The sequence below is a fragment of the Lygodium microphyllum genome, chromosome 18 (assembly GCF_053477565.2).
Source record: "Lygodium microphyllum isolate KBCC chromosome 18, Lygodium_microphyllum_v1.1.10, whole genome shotgun sequence".
Lineage (NCBI taxonomy): Eukaryota > Viridiplantae > Streptophyta > Polypodiopsida > Schizaeales > Lygodiaceae > Lygodium > Lygodium microphyllum.
In genome coordinates, this window is record NC_141152.1 from 131,933,025 (window position 1) to 131,957,522 (window position 24,498).

Sequence of the window (24,498 nt, forward strand, 5' to 3'; positions counted from 1 at the left end):
ACGAATCAAGACTTGGCTGACGTTAGAATGGAACTAGCCAAGTTGCAAGATATGTTGAGACGACCAACGCGCTCACACATCCAATGCATGTACTGTGGTGGAAACCACTTGCCAGCTGAGTGTCAAGACCCTAGGTCACGACCTTGCGCTAACTGCAGCAGGTTCGGTCATGACGTCGTGCATTGTAGATTGCCAAGGAGACTTCCATACTCACAACCATACGGCTAGCCTTACCTAGTGAACAGGCTGTAGACATTTTTCATAAGGGGAGCCCCATTGGCCCTCCCCACGCCCAACGACATTAAGCCGGCCATTCCTAGGATGGAAATAAATCCTACAGGCATTCCTAGGCCGCCTGGTCCTTACGTAACCCACCCACCGAGTGACGCTCCTGTCCACTATGTGGAAGAACCAAACGAGGAGGAAGCTTACATATGCCCTTACATTTTGCATGATGATGACGGCAATGCTATCCTCATGGACTATCGCCCAGTCCCGGTGATGGCGTTAGGAAGAGGACGAGGTAAGGGCCTAGGAGGGCAGGCACAGGACCGAATCACCTGTTGGACATGTGGCCACCTAGGTCATGTCTCATCGCGCTGCCCTGAGAGGGACCAGCAAAACAGAGATAAGGCTGACCAAAGGTGTGCCGAGTGCGGAATCACCCATCTTTTTGTTGATTGCCCAAGGCGAAAACCGTCATCTAGCTCAGCCAATGAACCATCAGTCCCATTGGGGCTGTTCGGTGTCGAGAACCACGATGGGGAGGCCATACCTATCCCCTTGCGGGTCATGACCCGTGCCCAAACAAAGCAAGTTGGCATCTCTCTGCCAGGACCTAGTAATCTTGATGTAGCCTCGATCGGGAAGAAGAGCTGTAGAGTGCGGAAGAGGAAGTCGGAAGCTAAAATCACACTAAAGATGGAGAGTGTTACAACTCTGCCCGCTGGAAAGAAGGTCTTCGATGCAGAAGCAGAGACGTCAGCCCCTAAGATGGCCGAAAAGTGAAGCGCTAAGGTAGGGGAATACCCGCAACCGAAGTGACAATTAGAGGCCATAGAGAAGGTGAGAGAATGGGCGAAGGAAGCCCAAGAACACCTAAAGGACGCTGAGCCCATCATAGAGGATGGGATTGATGACCTCTCTAGCATAAGTACGCCGACCTCACTCCCACAACCAAAGTCAAGAGAAGCAACTGCACTACAAGCGGTACCGCTAAGGCCAAGCCTTGGCGCTGCTACATGGCCGTGGTTTAGTCATGGCCACTGGCTAGGACAATCCAGGTTAGGAGAGAGACGAACACCCAACGATCTCCTAACCACACTAGTGACTACCCCTGTAACACTCAGCCTGGGAGATCTGCTTAGGCAGCACCCCACCCTATGGCAGGATCTTAAGCAGTGGGTTGAAGGGTCACAAGAGCAGGTCATGACAGACCCTCATGACCATGAGGCAGAAACACAAATACTAAGTTTGACGCTACACTCTACACCTAAGTCCTTGCACGTCAATGCCTTTTGGGAAGGCTCCGAGATGCATGCAGTCTTACCGGTCTTAGCCCTAGGTGATACAACAAGGAAGGGAATCGTAGACACGGGGGTCGGGGTTAGTGTGCTTAGCCACATAGTGCTTCAGACTTGGGAAAACTCACCTGTTGAGACTGCTAGGTTTAATGTCATGCTAGCGAACGACATGAGAGTTAAGCCATTCGGGGTGCTTAAGAATTGGCTAGTGAAGATTGCAGGTATCCAGTTCTCCGTTGAATTTATAGTCATGAAGGGAGTGGCCTACGACATCTTATTAGGCCACCCTGGATGCGCAACGCTAGGGTCATCAAAGATTAGGGTAATGGCTTAATCTTTCTTGGCAATAGGACGGACGCCGTGAGAGGAGATGGACACCTGGAAGACCTCGTCCGTCGACTTAGATGCCATCTCTACTATGCTCAAAGGTAATGCTCAGGCCAAGAAGTCCTATGGGCCCTTGACCAGGTATATCCCATGCCCAGAGGACGAGCGGGATTGGATGCAAGTCCTTGCTACAATCGACTTGCCGTTCCCTGATCACGAAGCATATGAGCAAGCCATCAAAACAATCGGCAAGGCTGACGACACACCCTCCGTGCCAGTTTGCATGATGGAAGGCAGCCTCCAAGGGAAGCCAAAGCTCATCAACTCCCACGTCCCAACCAACAAAAGGGAACTCCAGGAGATACTGGAATATCTATCGGACAAGCTAGCTGGCAATCCAGCTGCAAATCTCAAACCACTCCAGGATCTCTTAGATGAATCCAAGTGGCAATGGACCAGAGTGCATGACTTAAACCTCATGTATAACTGGGCCCTCGTGCCCGACCAACAACCAGGGATAGACCGCGTCCTAGGAGATGACGAGCAGTCCGATGAAGAAAATTCGAACGATGAATACAAAGACTGCCAGTTCTTCAGTGATGGAAGTGAGGGTGAGGTGGATACCATGGAATACGACACTGAAGGACAAGAAATAGAGCAAATACGAGCAGACTCCAAGATGCAGAGAAAGAGTATATTCCAGAGGGAGCGAGGAGTCATGAGCATGGAATGTGACCACACTTGGTTGGAACACATAGGAGCCATAGACCTCGAGAAAGCGCAACTAGCCGAGCCAGGAATGACATCGGTGTTTAGAACTGAATCACCATCTGAACTATGCCCACTAGGAGAGACCACCTCTTCTAGCGAAGGAGGGGGATTCGACTCTGAATCAGAGGTTAGCTTGGATAGTGATCCAGAGATCCCTAGGCTGCCCACAACCAAATGCACCAAGGGGGACCTATTGGTCCACCTGAGGCGCAGGCGATTGAGATAGGAAAAGGCAAAATAACCCAGGGATGCTCAAACGGAAGAACAATGAAAACCTCATGATCTCCCTAAGCGATTCACGAAATTCAAAAAGGGGGATAGGGTGGTAGTGCTGTTAGGTGCCAAACGTCAAGCACAGACAAGCGAACCAATCGAGGGACCAGCTAGGGTCAAGGAGGTGGACCTAGCCCAAGAGGGGAAACCACCCGGACCAGCCTTCATTGCTGATGACTTGACTAATGAAGAAGAAACGAGTCTTGTCGCTCTCTTGCGAGAGTACATAGACGTGTTCACCTGGTCCTTAGGAGAGCTTAAGGGGGTAGACCCGAGTGTCGTGACCCACAACATACCCATGACGTCGGATGCAATACCGGTCACCGTACCCTATGAATCCAAAATATGCTCATGCTGTCAAGGAGGAGATTGACAAGCTGATGAGAGTAGGATTCATTTATGAAATTGAGCACACAGACTGGGTATTGCCCATAGTCATCGTGATGAAGAAGAATGGAAAAATCCGGGTGTGTGTCAATTACAAGAAGGTAAACGCTGCCACCAAGAGGGACAACTATCCGTTGCCATATACCGAGCACATGCTTGAGAGAGTGGCAGGCAAGGAAGCCTACAATTTCTTGGATGGCTTCTCAAGGTACAATCAGGTGCAAGTTTCGCCATTGAGTGGGGTGTCTTTGCTTACATAGTCATGCCCTTCGGGTTGACTAATGCCCCTGCCACTTTCTAATGCCTCATGTGCACCATCTTTAAGGACATGCTTCACAAGGAGTTAGAAGTCTTTGTCGATGAACTCTATGTCTACTCGACGTGGGTCAAACACTTAGACAGACTCCGAGCAGTCTTTAAGCGCGGTCTCGGTTATACCACCTCTCCTTGAACCCCTTAAAGAGCCAGTTTTGGGTGAAGCATGGATGCATTCTAGGGCATGTGGTGTCAAAGAACGGCATTGCCACTGACTTCTCAAAGGTCAGGGTCATTGTTGACCTTCCACCCCCAAGCAACTACAAAGGAGTTCAATGCTTCCTAGGCCATACCGGGTACTATCGACGGTTTGTACTCAATTATGTGTTGATCGCCAGACCCTTATACAAGCTGCTTATAGTCTTCGAATGGACTGAAGCATGCCAAAGGGGATGTGAAGAGTTGAAGAAGGCTCTAACCACAGCACCAATCCTACGAGCCCCAGATTGGAACATCACCTTCCACGTGCATATCGACGCTTCTAAGTTTGCCGTGGGCGCAGTGTTGTGCCAGCCTAGCGAACACAATTTAGACTATCCAGTGAGATTTGCTAGCAGACAACTCACTGAGATGGAAATGAATTACTCAACGACAGAAAGAGAAGGACTAGCCATGGTATTTGCAGTAAAGAAATTCCGGCATTACCTTTTGGCCACGCCCTTCACCTTCTTTGTGGACCATCAAGCCTTGCTATATCTAGTAAATAAACCTTGTGCTACAGGATGCATAGCTTGATGGTTCCTTCTGCTTTTAGAGTTCGACTTCTCTGTAGTGGTACGGAAGGGAAAATAGCATTACATGGCTGATCACATGTCGCGCATTCCCACCGGAGAAGCCGCTGGATGAGGTGTTATTGATGAACTGCTCGACGCCCATTTGTTTAACCTCTCCAGTGAGAGAGACCTATTTAAGGCTGGTCTAACACCATATTGGGCAGATGACATAGTCTATGTGCTTGAGCACGGACTGCCTGACCGACCAATAGAAAAAGTCTGGCTTAGGCGATTAATCCTTAAGATCCAGTCCTATCAGCTGATTGCAGGCCAACTCTATAGGCTGGGGCAAGACGGATTGTTGCGCAGATGCGTGTGCGAATATGAGGCGCACGATGTGCTCTCAGAAGCACACGGCGGCATTGCCGGAGGGCACTTTAGCGGAGACATGACAGCAAGAAAAGTGTTGCAGTCTCAACTGTGGTGGCCCACGCTTTTCCGCGACGCAGCACAATTCGTCAAGCACTGTGACAAGTGCCAGCGGACGAAGGTCCCAATTCGCAAAGATCGAATGGAATTAACTCCGGTTATTGCTTGACAACCCTTCGAAAAATGGGGAATTGATTTCATTGGGCCCATCAGTCCCGCGGCACAGTATTCGCAAGCGAAGTACATCATTGTGGCCACAGATTACCTCATTAAGTGGGTAGAAGCGCGAGCCACATGAAAAAACGATGCTAGAACGATGGCTAAGTTCTTATGGGAGCAAGTAATCTCATGATTCGGTTGCCCCATCAAACTGGTCAGTGACCAAGGCATGCACTTCATCAATGAAGTGATCGTGCATCTCCTGTCCACCTTCCTCATCATCCATCGCAAATCCTTGCCATACTACCCTCAGGCAAACGGCCAGGCTGAATCGACAAATAAGATTCTTGTCAATGTCCTAACCAAGGTCGTCTCTGCTTCCCGCAGAGACTGGGACAACAAGTTGATGGCAGCTCTGTGGGTTTACCGAACCGATTATAAAACGACTGTCGGTCAAACCCCCTTTAGGCTGATGTATGGAACAGAAGTGATTCTATTGTTAGATTTCTTTGTTCCTAGCTTGAGAATCACGCTTCAAGAGCGATGGGAAGGGAAGGAGGCATGGACGCAACGACTAGTTGAGCTCAAATGTCTCTCGGAGACTCATCTTCTTGCCACCCATGCACTGATCTGTGAGAAAGACAGACACAAGAGCTGGTTTGACAAGCATGTCAAGTAGCGCGAGTTCGAACAGGGTGACTTAGTGCTCCTCTACTCAGTTAAAGGGCATAAGAAAAATATGAAATTTAGAGGTCTTGGACTATTCAAGGTTCGTGCAATCAGCCAAACAGGCAACGTCGAACTCGAGACCCTAAACGATGAAGGAATAGGCTTCTTCAATGGCAGTCGTGTCAAGAAGTACTACCCTCCTACGCATCCTTTGCATGAACCACCAATGTTAGAACTACCTGTCAAGGTTCGAGTAGCCACAATCACTGAAATCGACGATGAGGACGAGGAAACCATGGAACCCGCATACCTTCGTATCACGGTCATGGCCAAACAAACATGTGCTTTCACCGCCTTGATCGACGAGGGAGCAGACTTCAATGTCCGGGACCTACAATCATTGGACTCAACTCGGCCAGCCACAACTTCAACCCACCACTGCAAAATTAAGCCCATATGGGGCTCATCCCTATGCAGTACTTGGCAAGTGCAAGGCAGCTGTTTCTATTGAGTCTGAGACTGTTCCAATGCTTTTCTACGTGCTACCAAATGCTAAAAACGCAGGCACAGTGTCACTGCTGGGGCGCACCTTCAAAAAGCAGACCCACTACAATGTCGACTATGCATCGCAGCGCATGCACCTAGCAATAGGCAACGTTCACATTGTTACAGCTTTTAGCAAGAGCTGCGCAACCTCATCCCGCGCCACCTAGCCACTGATAGAAACACCTGTAGGTAATTCTAAGGAGGGGGTAGTATGCGGCCGCCACTCCCCGAGTCTCATCGCCCGCAACCCATACCAGCCAAAGCTAAGGCCCCACAACCTCGCCTCCAATGGGTGCCTAAACAACCGCAACAGCCACCTAGGAGTCGACGCTCCTACCCTCATAAGGCTAGAAACTCTAAACCTAGGAGGCCCAAACGCAGTCACAAGAATAGACGTGTACTCAGTCAAAGATGGGTCCCCAAGGCTCTCTTGCGTGCACAAGGCTACTGTGAGGGTAATGCTTGGCTATGGATACCTAAGGTCCACATGGCCAGAGGCACCACTCGTATGCCAACCTCAAGCTCGATCATCCCAAAAACTGTAGGACCTCGAAACCACAAGCTACAGAGCTCCCCCGATCCGCAACCATCGAGTCCATCCATGCGCGAATCTATGCGAATCGTCCAAGCTTGTCCGACCAATCAAAAACCACAAGCTCGAGCATCATCACAAGCAGGAAACGATCCGGCTTTCCAAATCCATCCTGGAAGCAATACACCATCACTCGAGGCCGCTGCTAACTAGCCTCCGTCCCAGCGACCCAATCGCAAGCTCCTGAAGTTCTACCACAGCAACTCTCTGTCGTCAAAGGCTCAAGTCCTACCAAATCCCAACCACCCGCAAGCCTTAGGTCCTCTTACGAGAGGAAATCCTCTCTCTCAGTAGCAGCTGATTTAGTTGAGGAAACAGGGGATGATGTGGTGGATTGCATTAAGGGACTGGACTCTACTTTTGTGTCGCTAGCTCTGAGCTACAATTGCCTCGACTTAGGCATATTGGATGAATCCTTCGCAGCCGAATTTCAAACGATACCTTGTTCTTGGGAAATGTTTGAATTTGCATTTGCAAAAGCCCCTACCTCGCCTGCTAAGTTGCTAAGGGGTGAGATCTCAAAAGAACAAGCAATCAAACAACATCTCATCACGTCGTATGATCAGCAAACCACCTCTTCCATCACTGACCAAGAAGTGGCAGAGTTGTCAAAACTTGCTGAGACGAAATCCCAGTTCTTAAGGCATTGGTACGATCTTAGACTGTAATGGGAAGTTGAAGGATGCCGAGCAATGACCAATGTCGAGCAGCGACGTGCTATCAAAACGGCAGAGTATGACCCCACATATGTCGCACCGACATCATATCGAGTGTTAACCACACTGTGGGGCCGTCCTATGGAAGACCACATCAAGGGACTCCCCTACCTCAACCGCCTGTTGACCGAAGAAGAGTTACACATTGCTAGTCAAGTCAAATTGGGCAACTTCCTGAATGACGTTCTCACATACATCACCCAAGTGGGGATTAAACCCTCCGACCTGGACCGCGAAGCCCATTTGGAATACAACCCCAATTTCTATACTTGGCTCCTTCACAAGTAACCCCTACACCTCCATGCCGAAAGCCCTACACCTTCTAACCCCCCTCCTAGGAAGGATTCTTCTCAAACTGAAAGGGGAGGGGGTAAGGTGAATCAGATCAGAAGCAATAAAGCAAATCAAAGTCAGTGAAGTATGTAGACGTACATTGTGGAAAATGGATGGGGTAGAAAAGAGGGCACAAAAACTTTGAATTAAAAGGCAAAAAGTCAAAGTCTGAAAAGCGAACCTGCACTAGACTTTAATGAATTCATTCAAAAGCATAAAGTTTTTTCTGTTTTAGCGATTACTATGTCGTAAGCACTAACGAAAATTACGGTTATGACAGGAACAAAAAATGTTGCAGCAGGACCGAGCCCACCGACTCCCCTTCACAGAGGAAGATAGCACGTGGTACAACATCAACCTGGAGAGCCGCGCCTATAATCAGTTGAAATTCCAAACTATCCACAATTTGGAAGAATTAGTGGCCAAGGAAGAGGCGGCCAGGAGCATTGTGGAAAGCTGCAACCTCAAGAAGTACCTAGAAAGTTTTGCACGAGAACCTGAGCACACGAGCTGTGTGGAATTCCTCAGGTCCTACAATCCCGACAGCGAATGCGGCACTGTCATAGTGGGAAGAGGACAAAATGCTAAGCAGGTACTGGTCCGTCTAACCCCGGCCTTGGTGGAGAAGGCGCTGGGGCTGGAACCAAAGGTGGAAAAGAAGCAAAAGAGGGATGTGTATGCCATGCTAGGGATGAGGAAGGAGGATGTGCTAACGAACGATGGCATCAGCATCCAGGACATCCCTAATATAGAGACCAGGCTACAGGCAAAGCTTATACATGCGCTCTTCTCCAGCCAACGCTATAACGCATTGATGCACCGGATCAACATACCAATCCTGGAAAATGTAGTGGCCTAGACCTTGCACTAAGTCAACTGGAACGGCTACGTGCGCAAGACTATCGATCAGGCAGCTCGAGCGCTAACCTTAGGAAGCCTGCCAGCAGAAGGAGAATCACCGATGTCGAAGGCCGCAGAAAGAAAAAGGGCCTCCTCCAAAGCCTCGTTCATCGCATACGGGGGCATTTTAACGGCGCTTATCCAGGAGGCCATGAAGGAAGCAAAAGAGGGGGAGGGAAAAACGACCGACCGATCACCTCCCCATCAACACCAGGACAGGTCTAGCGATAGGACGGAGACAGAGGAAGAAGGGGAAGAGCAGAAGAGCAAAAAACAGGTTAAGGAGACTAAGAAAAAAACAACGCAGAAGAAGAAGAAACAGGATGAAGGCCGTAGAAAGGAGAGGGAGGACTTGGAGAAAGCAAAATGACAATCCCTCAGGGAGGCAGAGGAGAGAGAAAGGAAGAGGAAGCAGGAAGAAGAAGAGACAACGGAACAAGTCAGGTAGGCTAAAAAGGCATCCAAGCAAGAGGCTGAAAGGAGAAGAAAAGAAGAGCAGGAGGAAAAAGAAAAACTAGAGGAAGAATGCAAAAAGTCCGAGGAGGAAAGGAAAAGAAGAGTCGCAGAGGAGGACGAGGAGTTAAGAAGAAAAGAGGAGGAGGACGTGGCCGAGGCTACACACCGGTCCATTGAGTAGTAGTGTAGGGCAGATGACCCAGAATCCTAGAATCATCCCAGGGAAGAGAGGCCTAGCTCTAGCATGTAGGCCCCAGAACCTGCGCCCCCCGTAGTTCCAGAAGGAAAAGGAAAATCACCCTTGCATCCCATCCCCACCCTCATGGCACCCCCCGCTGAACCCACTACACCCACCCCTAGTATCCCCACTAGCTTGGAAGTGTCCAACCTGGTGGCCTGGATGCAATACTTCATCAGCGGAAAAGGCCCAAGGGAAAAGCATGGAAACTATGACCACGGGACCAAAAAGGCCAGCTGCAGATGCTGAATCAAGGCGGGATCAAAAGCACCCGCGCATGGAGGCCTCAACCACCCCCACCCACACAACAATGACGCCACCAGCCAGTTACGACGAATACGTCGCTGAGCTGCTCTCCCAACTGGAGAGAGCGAAGGAGGAGAAAAGGATGGCTATGGCTGAGTTGATGACAGAAAAAGAGTCAGTGGCAGCTTTCCAATTGGAAAAAACCCGCATCATTGCCATGCAGCAACGCCAAATATTCGAACTCAAGCAAGAGTTGAAAGCCAAAGAGTATAAGGAAGAAAATTACAAGCAACGCGGTTGGAGGACAAGAATCAGAAACTCATGCAGATGCAGTGGGAGTACAAGCTCCTCCTGATGCAATATAAGGAACTGGAGTCAAAGACCGCCACCATTGAGCAGATGATGGAGGAGCTGAATGCCAAGGAAGAGGAGAGGAGCCAAGAGAGGGAGCAACAATGAAAGAAGATCGACGAGTCTATGACCGATCAGCTACGTCTCGGGAAGAAAGAACAAGACAACATGAGCAAAGAGCTTAGGGCCCAGGAGTAGAAGCTCGTAACCCTAGCTCAAAAGCAGGGGGAGAGCATGGAAGGAATGAGCAAAAGGGCCGAGGAATGGGCTACGCAGAACGAGGCATGGGTGAAGGCTCTGGCGCGATGCCTCGCCTTGGTGGAGAAGGAAAAAATCTTGGTAGAAAGCAAAGCGGACTCCATCCAGACAGCCTTCACTGCCCAACAACAAGCCTTCCTCAATATGCTGCTGGATACAACTCAACCAGAGGGAATGGAGCTGTTGGAGGTGGTAAATAAGAAATTAAGCATCGCACGCAAAGCTCTAAATGCGGGGCTGTAGATGCCACCCCATCCTGCAGAGGTAAGTCTGGGCCTAAAGGAGCAGCAAAAGTATCTACTACTGGCTGACCTTACCCCCTAGGAGGCAGATGCCCTCGACTTTAAAGAAAGAGCACTACAAGAAAATCGGCAGGGGGAGGAAGTCGAATTTGAAATTGACATGTATAGATTCATAGAAGATGTAATCCTGCAGCCCGCCTCACCGCACGAACAAGATCAGCAATAACCCGACCCGCCAGACAGGCCATCCTTAAAGAGCGACGGAAAAAGCTGGTGGAAGAGGCCAAAAAATGACTGCAGGCCAATCCAGTCGTGCAGCCATCTGCTCCCCTCCCACCATGCCCCGAAGACCTACCAATGCAATTCCACGCAGAACTAGTGGTCTGGGAATGGTAAGAACTAGAAAAGGACCCTTTCTCCTTCACTTTCCTTATGCCTGATAGCCTGAGATGGGTCCTGCCAATCAAGGCGATGGAGGAGGTGATCGCGGCTGGCACAGCTGACTAGGCCAAAGATGGCTGGAGGACAGGGCAAGGACCCCCACCTTGTGGGGCACGGAAGGGGCCGAATTCTGGCAAGACAAAATATACAAGGTGCCACACACGGTAAGGGGCTACGACTACCAACCCCTCTAGAGGAGGGGAATATGTAATATCAACATGCTTGCCTAGATGGCTTTTTGTAACACCCTACCCTATGAGCGGAACGACCCCACGTTTATGTCATATCCCCGTAGGGTAGGTGTGGATTTTGTCGCCACCCTCCATGGGAGGCACGACTTCCCCGTCATCTACAATGCCAATGCCACTTCATTTGAGAATGCTCTACTTTTTGATCTAGGAAGCTTGCCCGCCTCCATGACGCGTTTCCTTGCTGAGTTCTCCTCCTACCCAGATCCTGTATTCATAACCACCTGTAATTACCTTAGGCTCCTTAAACTCCTACTTAAGCAAGATCCGGCACCACAAGAAAGCGGCTTGTCTCCCTTCTTTTTTGATCCTAATGCTATCGATAGTAGCGCTATGACCCGCTTAATGATGCGGGCTAGCCTACTACCTTCATTTTGCCTAGCGCTCCTAGAGGATATGAGCGACAGCCAATTCACTAGGTGCAATCACCCCTTCCTATCCACCACCTCTCTCCATGTCCACATGAACCTGAAAGGGTACATGCAGAGCCATCAATTTTTACACAAATCCATCCGCCCGCCCTCCCCCCCTCATTTTGACAACGAGAACTAGACTTGGCTGTCCTGCTCCTCATGTAATATTATCCCGCAATGTATCAAAAAAAAAAAAAACGCACGATCACTACACCTAGGGGTCCTTAAGTTAGGCGTGTCCAGTGATCTTGGTTGGTTGGCTCCACTCCTAACCCCCTAGCCCTTTTTAATTCCCCACGTCACGCTTAGGGCACATCAACGACAGGACATACCTAGGGAGGTAACCCTCACTTATGGTTCGACCTGTCACCCTAAGCCACTGGCACCACCCCCCCTTGGCACAAATGGGGTCCTCAAGTGTGGGACATCACCCGGGTAGACCCACTTTCCCATTTCACTAACACGCGCACATTGCACCAACACGCTGAGGACAACAACCCCCCTAGATAGCGCACCGCACCTTCTTCTTCAGGTACACCACAAATGTCCAACCACCAACTTCAGAGGCCCTTGTCCACCCATGCAATCCACTGAGCTGCTCCGACGACCATTGTCTTGAGCTTCCACAAACACCTGAGTCTACATGTGGCCCTTACCCTTACACCCATGCCAAAAGTGCCATGGGACTGGCACCCCTCTAGGAGGGGGGTATTGTTAACCCCAAGTCAAGATGGCAAAAGATGGAGAAAAAGCAAAGGAAGATGAAAAAAGAGCGAAGACACGCAAGTGACCCCTAAAGATGGACCGGGGCAAAAAGCATAACCTTAAAAGAAAAGGCGCCTCAAAAACTCGAAAAATCCTTGTAAAAGAGCGCCACGCTCCCTCCTGTGCCCATTGTAAAATATTAGATGGGTATAGGCTAGAGGCACGGGGCTAAAAGAGGAAAAGGGAAAAAGGACCTTGCCACAATGGCCGATCAAGAAAAAAAATGGATGGGTGCCCATGAGATTTTAGGGTTTGTATATATAAAGTTCAAAAAGTGAATAAGAGATCATTCTTTGGTGTGTGGCAAAAGGAGTCTTCTTCTTTCTCTCTCCTTCTCACCTTCTTGCTTGTGTGTGCTCTTGAGAGAGGGAGTGTGAGAGTGTGAGGGAGTGAATGTGTGTGAGAGTGAGGGATCAAGAGGGTGAAGCTCTTTACCATCTCCTCTTCTTCTTCTTCTCTTCCCTTCTCTCTTCTTGCGCGCGGGGCTACGGAGGATGGAGCTTGGAGGTGGAAGAGGCTTGAGGATGCTTGAGCTAGCATCTAGGATCGTGGAGCTACCGGTGTGTAGAAGAGAGGAGGCAACTCATATTGGCACTAAGGTAAGCTCACTACACCCATAGGATCGACGGCGCGTCGGCTAGGTGAGAGATAGCCATTAGAGCTCGCTTGGAACGCTTGAAACAATAAGCGGTCCGTGGGTCTTGGCAATTGAGCGAAAGCTCCCACATTGTCGAAGTCACAATAACTCTTGAGCCGCTAAAGATGCAGGTACATGTTCAATCTCTATAGTAGTGGAAACAATAACACAACATTGTTTCTTGCTAGTCCAAGAAACAAGACAACCATTGATAAAGAAACAATTTCCACTTGCAGAACACATAGATAAGTGAGAGATTGCCCAATTTGTATCTTTATAATCCAAAAGTTGAAGTGAATGCAAAGAATTAGAGTTTTGTTAGTGCTGATAAACCAACCCAAAATCTTTAGTGCCTTTCAAATACTTCAAAACTCGTTTAGCAAATCAGATCAAGGCATGGAGAACTAAGATACTGTCTAAGAAAATTTGTAGTAAAAAGAATGTCAGGGCGAGAATTTAAGCCAACAAATTGAAGACATCCAAGAAGATTAGCATAAGGTTGATATAATGCTAATTGTCCATCATTCTGTAGAAAGTGAGAGTTTTTGGTAGAGCTTACAAGACAAGGACTAGTAGCAAGACGTGTAGAACCCAAACCAAACTTCTAAATAATATCTTCAATGAACTTTGTTTGATAGAGTAATAAAACACCCTTTTCTTGATAGTGTTGAATCTGAATACCAAGTGATGGATCTCTTTTTATTGTTGATTCTGGTGCTATGAGAAACATGACATATCAGTCCCAATGGTTATATAATTATCATTCTATTCTTGCTAAGAAATTGGTTTATCTTGTTGATGACAAAACTTGTCAAGACAAAGGTATAAGTGATTTATATCTCGGTACTCTTTCTTCAACAAGAATTCTACATGGAGTTTTACATGTCCCAGATCTACAAAGAAATCTTATTTCAATTTGCAAGATGTGGATATTGGTCTCTTTGTTGGTTTTGACCATACCAAGTGTTGCATTGAGAAAGACGGCAAAACCATAGCTATCACTTCTCGAAATAGTAATATTTTTGAGTTATCTTTAAATGAAGATATTGAAAATGTTGTTACAACTCCTTACAATCTTAACAACAAAATATGGTCTCACCGCTTTGTTCACTCTGATTTTTCTAAGCTTGTCAATCTTTATCACCGTGATCTTGTTCAAGATATGGAAATCAAAGCTTGTCCTCACATGGGTATTTGTGAATATTGTATACTTGGAAAGCATTTACGCAAACCTTTTTTCATTTATACCACAACTCATTCAAGAGGATTGCTTGATCTTATTCACACCGATATTTGTGGACCTTTTCCTCCATCCAAACATCAATAACCACCCAAAGGTCAAATATCTACCAAGATTCTACCCATAAAAAAATTTTAGGGCCCCCAAAAAGTCCATTCTAGCTCACATAGGGTTAGGCAATTTCTAGAAGTATAAGGGATTTACTAGCTACAACCCTGTTGGTACCCTCTGTCAAGATTGTGGGAGAGAAGGAAGGAGTCTCACTTGTAGCTTTCTTGCTTGCACAATGGGGGAATAGACACAAAGGTGGAGGCTGAAAACAATTTTTCTCTTCTTAATTGTGTAAGCCAAAAAGAACTCTCATACAAAGAAATAGAAGAACCCTATATATGGGTCTCAAACCAAACTCAACTAACTAAGGTGGCATACTAACTGAACCATGAACTAGAGTAGATAAGGATAGCTATCATCTAGCTATTATTCATGGGCGGTGTACCAACTGCATCTGCAACTAACAAGTCGGTGATATAAATGCACAACGGTCACCCTGGCATATCACGAGTGGAGCTCGATATCTCAACACTCCCTCTCGAGCTCAATCCCAATTCCTGCACACCAAGTAGGTATCTGAACTTGCGCAGCTTCTCTGCGCGCCCAATGCCTTCGTGAATATGTCAGCTACCTGATCCTCTGTGCTGACATAAACTAGATCAATAAGACCTAGTAAAACCCTCTCCTGCACATATTGATAATGCACCTCAATGTGCTTTGTTCTAGCATGATATACTGGGTTATTTGCTAAGTGTATACTACTCATGTTGTCACAATAAATGACAACTGGCCCATCTGTAGGCTGATGCATATCATAAAGTAGCTTATGCAACCAAGCTACCTCACATGCAGCCATTGCTGCACCCCTGTACTCAGTCTCTGTACTCGACAAGGCAACTGTAGGGCTATTTCTTGCTGCTCCAAGTGACTGCAGCACTTCCAAAAGAGAACACATATCCACTGGTAGATCACCTATTAGAAATACTACCAGCCCAATCAGCATCAGTGTATCCATGCAACTGTATTTGAATCCCAGTCTCATAAAATAGTCCATACTGCAATGTGGACTTCACATACCTGAGTATGCGTCTAGCCGCATCCAAATGCGATTTCCTTGGAGCCTGCATAAACTGACTTACCAATCCAACAACATAGCTCAAATCTGGCCTAGTAATAGTCATATAAATCAAACTTCCTACTATGCGCCTGTACATAGTAGGGTCTTCCAGAAGCTCACCTGCATCTGCACTCAGCTTCACATTCTGCTCCAAAGGAACTGAAATAGGCTTACAGCATGTCGTCCCATATTTGGACAGCATGTCCAATCCATACTGCCTCTGTAAGAGCCATATCCCACTTGGTGATCTTATCACCTCAATGCCCAAGAAATAACGCAGCTCTCACAAATCCTTCATCTCAAACTTCTGCTTCAATAGCATTTTCACATGAAGGATATCTTCATCACTATCACCTGTGATAATCAAATCATCAACATAAATGACAAGCAGCATAATACCTTTCTCTGTTTTTCTCACATAAAGTGAGAAATCTGCCTTGGAAATCTGAAAGCCAATAGTGACAAGATACTGTCCTATCTTGTCAGACCATGCTCTAGGTGCTTGTTTCAAGCCATATAAGGCTTTCTTCAACCTGCAAACAAACTCAGGATGAACAGTATGCATATAACCCGTTGGCTGCTCCATATAGACCTCTTCTTGCAAATCACCATGCAAGAAGGCATTCTTTACATCCATCTGATGTAAAGACCATCCCTTTGATGCACCCATAGCAATGACTGCTCTTACGATTGCCATCCTTGCAACCGGACTGAATGTTTCTTCATAATCAATGCCATATGTTTGTGCATACCCCTTGACTACTAATCTTGCCTTGTATCTGTTCACAGAACCATCTGCATTGTGCTTCACCTTATAAACCCACTTATAACCAATTGCATTCTTATCTTTAGGCAAAGGTACCAATTCCCATGTAGCATTTTCTTCCAAAGCATCCATTTCTTCATCCATGGCTTTCTCCCATTTTTCTTTGGCCATGGCTTGCTCAAAAGAAGTGGTTTCTGGTTCCTGTATCACTTTGACTATATAGGCATAGTGAATGGCTGTAAATCCATCATACTTCAGCCTATCCACAGGATACCTAGCTCTGGTAGACCTACACAAAGTAGACTCACTTCCAGGTGCTCTCAAAACATCCCTAGTCTTCCTTACTCCAGGTGTAACAATAGAAGGAATACCCAACTCATCAGCAATGCTCTGTTCTGAGCCACTGGATTCACCATCCACATAAGAGTGACCTACATTCACATCAAACATGGGCTGATCTACCTTCTCTTTTCCTTTTCGTGATACCTGCATACCACTATCTGCATTATTTTGAGAAGATTCTCCTGATCTCAATCTGCCTGTCCATGGCGAAGAATGTGAACCACTGCTATAGAGGACACTCCAGGTCCACTAATATCTTGTGACTGCTGCTATGAACTCTGTGCAGCATTACCATTTGTGCATCTACATTATCAATCACATTTACTAGTTTATATCAGCTACTCATCTCATAAAAAACAAAATCTTTGCTCACTGTAAACTTACGAGTATAAGGGTTATAGCATCTATACCCTTTTTGCCTCTTGCAGAGAGTAACCAATAAAGATGCACTTCTTAGCTTTTGGATCCAACTTGGATCTCAACTAATCTGGCACATGAACATAGGCAATGCAACCAAAAATTTTGAAATGAGAAATATCTGGTTTCCTACCAGTATACCTCTCCTTTGGAGTCATGCCATGTATTGCTGCAGTGGGAGTCCTGTTCATTATGTAGACTACTGTAGCAATTGCCTCAGCCCAGTAAAAATCTGGCAGGTCTTTTTCATTGAGCATGGCACGAGATACCTCTCCAATATGCCTTTTTTTTCTTTCTGCAATTCCATTTTGCTGTGGGGTATGACTACATGAGTATTGCTGCTTTATGCCATGCTCCTGCAGGAACCTTGCAAACTCATTTGAGAGGTACTCTCCCCCTCCATTTGACCTTAGGCATTTTATTTGCAGGCCTGTTTCTTTTTCAACCATAGCTTTAAGAGTTTTGAAATGCCCAAAAACTTCACTTTTCTTTTTCATAAAATACACCCAAACTTTTCTGCTATACTCATTAAAAAAAGTGACAAAATAATGACGGCTTCCAATAGATGCAGCTTTAGTAGTCCATACATCAGAGTGGATTAATTCCAATGGCTTCTTACTCTCTTCAACATGTCTAGGAAATGGTTTCCTTGCCTGTTTTCCAAATTGACAGGCTTTACATATCTTATGCATTTCTGCAACCTTAAATTTAGGCAATCCTGCAATAATATTTTGGGCCTGCATTGATTTAAGTCACTGTACATTAACATGACCAATGCGTTTATGCCAGATATCAATATCTGCAACTACACCAGTCCCATGTGCAAACATTGCTGCACTCAATTCAGGCATGTCTGCATCCAATGTAAACATTCTGCCCTTCTTCTTTCCTTTTGCTATCAAGCGACCTTTATTTTTCATATTCTCAACAAAGCATCCATGAGGATTAAATCTGACCTGTAAGCCCTGCTCAACCATTTGACCAACAGAAACCAGATTCTTGGTGATATTCGGGACATGAAATACATCTGACAGGTATTTCTTTTTCCCATCCTGCATAGACAAAGGAATTTTTCCAATCTGCACAATAGGATGTGCAGTATCATCACCAGTCTCCACAAATCCTAGTTTTTCATTTTCCTTGCATCCTGCATCCATTTTGCATGACCTGTCATGTGGTTTGATGCACCTGAGTCAACATACCACACTTCATTTCTTTCTTCTGCACTTGTCACAGAATTGTTCATGTGCTGCACCATAAACAAATGCTCATTTCTGTCATCACCCTGTCTACTAGAAGATGCATAATTCCCTTGTTGCAATTTTCCATTCATGATGTCATTCTACTTTTTATAGCAGTCTTTAGCCATATGACCCATTTTACCACAGTAGTAGCATTTTGGCCTCTTTGCCATCCACCACGACCTCTTTGGCTCCCCCTACCTCTAGAGTTACCACGTCCTCCTCCATAGGATTGGTTTTTTGGATTTTGCTGCATCTTCTGATTTCTAGCATGGCCTCCAGATCGGCCTCCTCTACCTTTGCCTCTACCTCTTCCAGCATTTGAGTAGAAGACAGTTTCTTTTGAAGTTCCTCCTGAAGAAGATGCACCACCATTTCTCTGCTCCTCAGAAATTAGAAGAGCAATCAACTCCTCAAAATCAGGAAATCTTTCACGGACGGAAATGGATGTTCGGAACTGTGCATAATTCTTTCCTAGACCATTCAAGGTCATGGAAACTAAATCATCATCTTCCACTGGCGACCCAATGGAAGTAAGTACATCTGCAATCTTCTTCACCTTCATGTGGTAGTCATTGATGCTCATACTTTCTCTTTGCACATTGTGTAACTCTTGCTTGAGCTGCATTTTCCTGGCTTGCATATTTGTGCTATATATTTTTGACAAAGTATCCCATGCCTCCTTTGGCGTGTTTGCATCCTGAATATGCACAATCATAGAGTCTGAAATACTGATAGATAGCCAGTACATAAAAATTCTGGCTCTCTCATGCCATCCTTTAAATGCCTGCATTTGCTGTTGATTGGGAACATCAGGAAGAACTGGTTCTTCTTCATTTCCTACAAGAAATTCCCAATATCCTTTTCCCATAAGGAAATTCGTCATTCTAAACTTCCATGCTTGGAAGTTGTTCTTGTCAAGATTTTCAGTGACAATCTGTGAAAGAGAATCAGACGCCATTATAGAACACTGTAAAAAATTTTGTCACTGTAAAAAACACAGCTTCAGCCTCACAAGGGAAAATCTGCAAAACTGACGAAAGTGGTATTTGACCACACAATCACTTCTTAGTGATGATTTTGCATCAACAAGCAACAATGATGATTCTGTAACTCCCAATGTCTTTGCGCACAGGCATACGATGCAATTTCTATGGTAACTTTTCACTGACCTGTAGAATAGTGGTCACACAGCATAAAACAAGGCCTTTTCCTGAGTGCGTGCAGAAAACTTTCGCCTCCAAAACAAGCCCCGAAATGGCCTCAAATAAAAAAAACAGAGCAACCAAGGGCTAAAGGCCTTTCCGGTAGCATATACTGCCCTCTTGCTACACCACGAAGGGCGTCTCAATCTGAGACAATGCACTCTTGCACTTTCCAGCTGTGCTACCTGTAGAGACTTGCTCCCAAAAACAGAAGAATGAAAGCAACACTGATCCTCTTACCAGAACACCGCGAACTTGGTTTGCTTTCTTGAGTTCCTTACCACAAACAAGGCTCTGATACCATGCCAAGATTGTGGGAGAGAAGGAAGGAGTCTCACTTGTAGCTTTCTTGCTTGCACAATGGGGGAATACACACAAAGGTGGAAGCTGAAAACAGTTTTCCTCTTCTTAGTTGTGTAAGCCAAAAAGAACTCTCATACAAAGAAATAGAAGAACCCTATATATGGGTCTCAAACCAAACTCAACTAACTAAGGTGGCATACTAACTAAACCACGAACTAGAGTAGATAAGGATAGCTGTCATCTAGCTATTATTCATGGGCGGTGTACCAACCGTATCTGCAACTAACAAGTCGGTGACATAAATGCACAACTATCACCTTGGCATATCACGAGTGGAGCTCGATATCTCAACACCCTCTCCTTCTTCTACCTTAGGGCCTCTCTACAAAGTGACCTATCATGATGGGACCAGTCAGAGCTCTTCGAAGAAGTGGTGAATCAACCCCCTTGGAGTAGGATTCTTGTAACTAGCCTTGTAGGAGATGTAATGCATATCCTTCCTTTTATCTTGTTAAGATTAGATTCAATCAGAATCCTAACCTTACAAACATAAGTATTACTTTTCATGGTGCATTGGCAATCCCATCACATGCACATTTAAAATCACATGCACATTCAAAATCATGGTCAACACTTTTCCTCTTGTAATTTATCCTGGAATGAAATCTCTTAACAAGATTGGATTCACTCTTCCCCTTAGTGTTTGCTTAGGGCTACGAGTTATGAATAAGGGTTTTTCTTCAAACACTTGCATTCTTGGGCATAAGTAATCAAACCTTTTGCATGTTAGGATTTTTTTTTGGTCCTAACTTGACTTATGTTTAGATTGATCCATTTTGAATGGAAGGTTCATATAATCAATAGTTTAGACTAACTTTTGCCCATGTCTTAACATTAATTTTTAAACTAGTCTTTGACTTGCTCGATTTAAGGTTTCTAGTACCTTGATGATCTCCTGATTGTGTAGGCAATTACATCAATAATTGGTATCTCTAGCATTAGTGAGATTATTTTATCTTATTAAGGATTGTTATGAAAATTCTTATTGATGCAAAGGAGAATCATCGGATCTCTCCTTTAGTGCGAGTCATACGATCAATCTTCTATCGGATTTTTAACCTAGGGAAATGTGCAATGTCTTTTAATTCTCTAACATGTATAGAGTGTGAACATGTGTATGTTTTAAAGAGAAGAGTAATCCCAAAATAGTGTTTTATATGCGATTGACAAAAGGAAAAACCTAATATTTAAATTCTTGAAGAACTCAAAACATTACATCCTCTTCCCATTAGAAGAATCAAGATGTTCTCATCTAGAAATAAATTGGGGATATTGTTTACATAGTACCTCTTCATCATTCCAAGTGGCATCCTCTTCAAGATAATCCTTCCACTAGAAGAAATATTCCCTAAGGGTTCTACTTCTTCTCAGGATCCATTCTCTTACATCAAATACCCTATTAGGTTGGAGCTCAAGGTCTCCTTGGATCGGCATTACAACTTGTTGATTATCAAGAACATGATCAAGGTTTTCTTATAAGCTTTCAATAGTCTACTATGAAATATATTATGAACTTTCAAGTGTTCAAGGAGTTATAACTTATATGAATTTGGCCCTAGACACTTGAAAAACTTGTATGGTCCACAATATCTTGAACTTAGCTTCTTGAATTCTTACAAAGATAATGAACTCTTCTTTGGATCGACATGGATAAAAACCATGTCTTCTTCTTTGAAGATCCATTCCTATCTTCCTAGATTAGCATATGCCTTTTTCCAATCATTGGAAGCTTGACTGTCTTGCATGATAGTCTTCACTTGATTATCCATATTTTCTAACATCTTCTTAGAGGCTTCTACCTTCAGGGTAGGATAAAAAGTTGAGAGGCATAAGACAATCTTGCCCATACAATGCTTGAAATGGAGTCATTTGAATGCTCTAATGATAGGACTCATTGTAGGAGAACTCAAATAAGGGTAGATATTGTATCTACTACTTGGATTCTCTACAACAATAAGCTCTAAGTATGTTCTCAATGACTTTATTAACCTACTCTATTTGACTATCAATCTAGGGATAATAAGTCATATTGAAGCAAAGGTGAGTCTTGATACTCTAACAAGTTCTTCCAAAAATGAGAATTGAAAAGAAAATATTGATAATTGGTAATCCTCTTGGTGGTAATCCATGAAGCTTAACGATCTCTTTAACAAAGAGTTTTGGAATATCTAAAGCCTTGTACTTGGTCTTGACTAGGATAAGGTGAGTAATTTTTGTCAGCATATCCACAATCACCATGATTGCATTGTACTCTCCTTGAGCAAAAAGGTAACCCACAAACTACAAAATCCATGCTCATTAATTTCCATATCATTTGAGGGATGCCAAGTGGTTACAACTTAAGCATTGGGTAACATCCTTAAGTACATAACCTTTGAGATTCACCAAATAGTAGCTCTTCTCATCACAACATTGAGAGCCTTAGCATAGCTAGGATGTCCAGAGAAAGAAAAATCATAAGCTTCCAAAAGTATCTTTTTCTTGAGTACTTGAAGGAATGCATGGCCTCATCTTGAAGTAGAAAAGTCCTTCCTCTATAGAAAAGTTTTGATACTTGATCTTGAACTTAGGGTCTATCTCCTTAGCTAGGATTTCCCTTACATTTGTTGGTACCTAGGATCTTTAATCACTTCTTCTCTAGCCATCTCAATGATAGGATTGCCACACATCGACACCATAGAAACTAGAGAATTTTCTTTAGAGGGGTTTTCTAGGATAATAGCATTGAGAAATGCTTTGCAAGTAAGAGCATCCACATCCATATTCTCTTTTCTTGGCTTGTACTTGATCTCAAAGTTGATTTTTTGCAAGATTTTGATCCACCAACATTGCCTTATGTTTAGACCTTGCTTGTTGCTGAGTGAAGATTCATTTGAAACTTTTGTGGTTAGTGTGACTAGATAGAACTAGTTTTCAAGCATAGTGCCTCCACATTTTGAGAGTGTGAATCACAACTAGTAACTCTAGATCATGAGTAGCATAATTCTTTTCATGAGTCTTTAGCTTCCTTGAAGAGTAAGCTATTGGGTGACCTTTCTACATGGGTACACAACCCAATGCAAGAGAGCTAGCATTTGTTACAACCTCAAACTCTTTGCTCAAATCAAGTAGCTTCAAAATAGATGCTATCATCAAGCTGTGCTTGAGCTTCTCGAAGCTAATTTGCTCAATGGGAGTCCACATAATGATGCTTTGCTTCTTTACCAAATTAGTTAGGGGTGTAGCAATCAAGGCATAATCCTTGATTAAAATTGTGTACCGCGAAAAAGTTTCGTATCTATTTAATTGACATTGGGGGTGGCCATTTCCAAATGTCCTTGACCTTGGGAGGGTCTACTAAGATTCCTTTGTAAAATACTATGAATTTGAGATACTCAATTTGCCTTTTGCCAAAGAAGGAAATTTTCTTCTTCTTTGAGTAGAGTTTATGTATCTTCATGGTTTAAAGGATAATAGAGAGTTGCGGCTCATGGTATTCTTCTTCCTTGGATATGCTAGAATGTCATCAAAGAAGATAATAATAAAATCATCAAGATAAGGTCAAAAAATTTCCCATATTAACTTGTTAAAGGTGGTAGGAGCATTGGTCAATTCGAAAGACATTACAATGAATTCGAAATGGCCATATCTCATGGCAAAAGTAGTTTTTGGAATGCCTTCATCCTCGATCCTTATCTGGTAGTAACTTGATTTGAGATCAATATTGGGGAAGATCTTTTCCTATTGCCATGTGGCACCTACCCAAAGGGATGAGCGCCTTAAGTGGTTCTCCGTTAATGCGGGGCACGTTCCTAAGAATTGTCTTAGGTGGAAGGTCAATGGGCATGCCTATCCTTTCTGGACGTCGATGCAAGTGTGAACGTGGATGGTACCATTTTATCCACATGAGTATTAACGTCTTCGTGAACTAATTATTGTATGGAATTCCAAATTAATTGATTTATGAGGCTAGCTGCAATTATTCAGTTGGTTATTATTCTAACATGATTTTTTGAATTTTTGGCAGTTGATGTATAGAGCAAGGAGAATTGGAAAGGCGCACCATGCACGCAAGCATTCTAAAGATTATTTTCTCAAGAATTTATTAGGAAATTATTGGATTATTGTATTAGATGCACTGCTATTTCTTATAAAGTGTGCACATAGCCTCTATGTAAATATTTATTAGCAAAATAGATTTTTAGAAGATATGTTCAAATAAAATATTAATGATTCTAGAGAGTTGTGTGATGCATAACTTCTAGCATCCATTAATTTAGATTACTCTATCTCTTTTCTAGTTTACTCAAACTCTTTATGCAAAGAGTGATTATAAAGAGCCTAAATCTTGGGCAAAGAAGATTTCATAATATTATTGTAAATACGGCATGAAGGGAGCTGCCCACTTTAATTCTTTTGATGGTCTTAAATATAGTCCCAAAATTCTATCATGGTTAAGTCAGTTTGAAGCTTATTTTGACAATGAGAAATACTCAAAAAGTGATAAAATTAAATGTGCATCTCATTATTTGATTGAGAAAGCTGCATTATGGTGGGATGTCACACGTAAAAGCATTGATCGTCCTCTCATACATGGAATGACTTTCACAAGAAGTTTCTTGCAAATTTTCTCCCTGCATAATTCAAGCTTTGCATGCAACAACAATGGGATCTATTCATGCAATGGGAAAGCGAGTCTATCCCTCAATACATAGAAAGATTTTGGAGCACTCTCTTGCAGCTCCAAATGGTGGAGCCAGTGGCCGAATCTACCTTCAAGAGAAAGTATATGTCCGGCTTAATTCCATCCATCTAAGCCGAAGTCAACA